Source organism: Salvelinus sp. IW2-2015, unplaced genomic scaffold (assembly GCF_002910315.2).
Source record: "Salvelinus sp. IW2-2015 unplaced genomic scaffold, ASM291031v2 Un_scaffold4485, whole genome shotgun sequence".
Classification (NCBI taxonomy): domain Eukaryota; kingdom Metazoa; phylum Chordata; class Actinopteri; order Salmoniformes; family Salmonidae; genus Salvelinus; species Salvelinus sp. IW2-2015.
In genome coordinates, this window is record NW_019945755.1 from 43,943 (window position 1) to 48,162 (window position 4,220).

The 4,220-nt window shown below is 49.4% G+C and overlaps 1 long non-coding RNA gene across 1 annotated transcript; it reads right to left on the reverse strand.

Annotated features, from left to right (window-relative positions):
• Positions 1-2,058: 2,058 nt before the first annotated feature.
• Positions 2,059-3,921, reverse strand: LOC139026342 (uncharacterized). The gene is made up of 3 exons (XR_011478120.1): positions 3,840-3,921; positions 3,011-3,179; positions 2,059-2,314 (listed from the first exon to the last, which is right to left on the reverse strand). It is a non-coding gene; the product is annotated as an uncharacterized lncRNA (long non-coding RNA).
• Between the last annotated feature and the right edge of the window lie 299 nt (positions 3,922-4,220).

The window sequence follows — 4,220 nt, forward strand, 5'->3', positions numbered from 1 at the left end:
TCTTCTCTATACTTCTTCTCTCTGTACGCTCTCTCTGGCTCACTAACTAACTCTCTCTGTATTCTCTCTCCTCTGTATCTCTCTCTCTGGCTCACTATCTCTCTCTCTGTATCTCTCTCTCTGGCTCACTAACTCTCTCTGTGTATCTCTCTGTGTATTCTCTCTCTGTATCTCTCTCTCTGGCTCACTAACTCTCTCTCAGTATCTCTCTTTCTCTCTGTATTTCTCTCTATCGCTTTCTCTGACTCTTGCTCTCTCTCTCTGTATCTCTCTCTCTCTGTATATCTCTCTCGTGGGCCACTATATCTTTCTCTTTAATATTCTGTCTCTTGTTACGACTTGGAGAAAATCAACAGTGTGGTAGGTGGCAGAAGACACGATGAGGGCCTCTAGCAAAACTTTCCCACCTGGAGAATCTCTCTGACACGTTTCACATCTCCACTGTAACCTCTGCTACACGGTCCGCCACGCAAACAAATCCCCCTCTGAGCAAAACCTGTCATTTTAATTGGTTCCTCACGACGGCGGTACATCAAAACAGACAAATCCTGGGGGGTGCGGCTGACCCGGTGTCGGCGCCTGCGTCACACGTCTGTAACTGTAGAGAACGCTGTGTGTTTGTGCGTGTGAGAGTGAATTGGCCAGATAGTGGGGAAGCGTACAAGTGTTTTCAAAACAAACATGATTATATATAAATATCGCCCAGGCAGTATCAAAATTGCAAAGATCATAGCCGAAAATGAGAAACTGGGACGTGACAAATTAACTTGGCGAATATACCGGGTTTTGATTCAAGGGGGCTTTTGAAGTGCGGCCATCTGTACTTGGAGCAACAATGGCTCCCTAAGCTTATTCTATTGGAGCACAGCTGCAGAACGGTGGCGGTCTCTTCGATGGACCAGGAAGATAGCATTACTGCCTTTTGTCTCTCCCCATGCCTTTCAATCAGACCTCAGATCAGATCTCAGGGCTGGTTAGGGAACTCCCATGGGTACTGTGGTTCCAGGGGGAATCTGATAGTTTGGTTTATGTATGGTTCACCTCGTATTGAAACTCATTATCTTTTTTTTTCTGTCGGGGTGGAGGGATACAGAAAAACAAGGCTTTCTGTCTGGGGTGGAGAGATACAGGGAAACAGATTTTCTTTATGGGGTGGAGGAATACAGGGAAACAGGGATATCTTTTTCTGGGGTGGAGGGATACAGGGATCGGGAATTCTGTCTGGGGTGGAGGGATACAGGGACAGGGAAACATAATCTGKGGTGGAGGGATACAGGGTGACGGGGCTTTCTGTCTGGAGTGGAGGGATACAGGAATTTTTGTCTGGGGTGGAGGGATACAGGGGGGAAAAATCTGTCTGGAGTGGAGGGATACAGGGAAACATGGTTTTCTGTCTGGGGTGGAGGGATACAGGGAAACAGGGATTTATTTTTGGGGGGTGGAAGGATACAGGAAACAAGGATTTTGTCTGGGGTGGAGATACAGGGAAAACAGGTATTTCTGTCAGGGGTGGAGATACATGGAAACAGGTTTTTCTGTCAGGGTGGAGATACAGGGAAACAGGTCTTTCTCTCAGGGGTGGAGATACAGTGAAAACAGGTCTTTCTGTCGGGGTGGAGATACATGGAAACAGGTTTCTGTCAGGGGTGGAGATACATGGAACATGTCTTTCTCTCAGGGGTGGAGATACAGGGAAACAGGTCTTTCTCTCAGGGGTGGAGATACAGGGAAACAGGTCTTTCTCTCAGGGGTGGGATACAGGGAAACAGGTCTTTCTCTCAGGGTGAGAATACAGGGAAACAGGTATTTCTCTCAGGGGTGGAGATACAGGGAAACAGGTCTTTCTCTCAGGGGTGGAGATACAGTGAAACAGGTTCTTTCTCTCAGGGGTGGAGATACAGGGAAACAGGTCTTTCTCTCAGGGGTGGAGATACAGGGAAAAGGTCTTCTGTCTGGGGTGAGGAATACAGAGAAACAGGGGCTTTCTCTGTTTTATTGGACTCATGTATAATACAACCTCTTGTGTCTCTCTGTTCTATGAGTGCATTCCTGGCCATACATCGCTCTCTGTTCAGAAAACATATCTGGAGGATTTTCATTGGTTTCCTGTTGGGATTTGACCTTAGTTCCCACGAGTGTGTAAAGGGTGAGTGCTATTGACCGTTGGTGTCTTTGACTCTCATTGACCATGCCGGGCTGAGGGGTTGAGGGTTCTACTCACGTTGACTGTCTCTCGACCGTTGTACTTGGCTCTGATGAGGGGGCTCTGTATGATGTCCAGGTTGGTGCCGGTCAGGTTACAGGGGTGTGCCCACTGTGGTAGAGAGAGGGGAGAGAGGGGAGAGAGGGGAGAGAGGGGAGAGAGGGGACAGAGGAGAGGGAGAGAGGGGAGAGGGGAGAGGGGAGGAGGAGGAGAGAGGGGAGAGAGGGAGGAGGGGGAGGGGAGAGAGAGGGGAGAGAGGGGAGAGAGGGGAGAGAGGGGAGAGAGGGAGAGAGGGGAGAGGGAAGAGGGGAGAGAGGGGAAGGGAGAGAGGGGGACAGAGGGAGAGGGGAGAGAGGGGGAAGAGGGAAAGAGAGGGGAGAGGGGACAGAGGGAGAGAGGGAGAGAGGGGACAGAGGGGAGAAGGGGAGGAGAGGGGAGAGAGGGAGAAGGGGAGAGAGGGACAGAGGGAGAGAGGGAGAGGGAGAGAGGGGACAAGAGGGAGAGAGGGAGAGGGGACAGGAGAGAGAGGGGACAGAGGGAGAGAGGAGGAGGGAAGACGGGGAGAGAGGAGGAGGGGAGAGAGGGAAGGGGACAGGAGGGAAGAGAGGGGGAGAGGGGAGAGAGGGAGAGAGGACGAGAGGAGAGAGGGAGAGAGGGGGAGAGGGAGAGAGGGAGTAGAGGGAGAGAGGGGACAGAGGGGAGACGGGGACAGAGGCGCACCACATGGCTGTGCTCGTCACACACTCACACTTTTGATTCTTTATAAATGCCTGAATGGTCCCATTTCCTGCTCCCCTGTCGTCTCACCTGAAGATGCTCCACTCAGGTTCCAGCTTTGATGATAGTGGGTCCCTCCACGTACTCAAACTTCAAGTCTTTCTGGATGCGGGCCTTGTCCCCGTCACTGACACACTGACGTTTCCATAGTCCTTGCAGCGCAGGCTTGGAGCGACACGTGATCCACTGGCCGCCCCTCCTATGGCAGAGAGAGAGAGAGAAGTATTTTACTCAATGGTCTCACCGTTCGCCTACTACTACCTTAAAGTACAACTATGACCTGTAACCACTTATGCTACATGTAGCTGACGTTATGATAATGGACTAGACTACGGAAGCATCTGAATATAACAATGAAGGGGAAATGTCACCAGGTGTTCATATGAAACTTCCAGAATCCTTCTCCAAATCAACAATACACAACAGTAGAATCAAAGACACTTTTCTAAGTTTAGGAATGTTTGGGCTTTTTTCCTCAAGACATCTCTCTGCCAGGCAGCAGGGTCTCGTCCTTAGCTTTATTGGGGTTCTCATGGGCATCGGAGGTCTTATTTTATAGACGTTATGTTTAGGGATCAGGAAGTCTTTCAGAAGTCTTAATGGATTTTGACACAGGCCAGAGGATGACAACATGCACAGCTGATTCCTTTGAGTGACAAGAAGATCAGACTCAGAGATAGATGTGAATAGATGTGATAGATAATCTGATTGCCCAAATGTGACCCCCCCTCTCTCTCGCTCTTTCACTCTGTACAACAATAAATGTCCTGGCCCACTCTTGAGTGAAACAGTCAGACTCAGAATAATTGTGATAGATAATGTTATGGCCAATAATCTGATTGGCCCTCCGCCTGCCTACCTGTGATAGGTGCACTTCTGGTCCTTGAACATGATGGACACGTTGCTCCCGCATCCAGGTTGCTACGTGATGTTGACGATGGTTCCCCGGAGACGGCCCTCGGCTGGGCTTCAGACTGATCAGTCTGGTGACCTAGGGATCAAAGGTCAAGGTCAAAGATCGTCCAATCAGATGCGTCGATAAAAATCATGTCAACCAATCACATCGCAAGTGAGAGAACAGAAGGAACAGCGGAGGAGTTTAAGTATAAATCTCGTACAGTTTATCTGCTCTGTCGTAATCTCATAATAATCTCATAATAATCTATAATAGTGTATTTTCATGGTACGACATCTAACCTAAATGATGTAATCCTGTATATGGGCCCGTAAGAATAAGCTC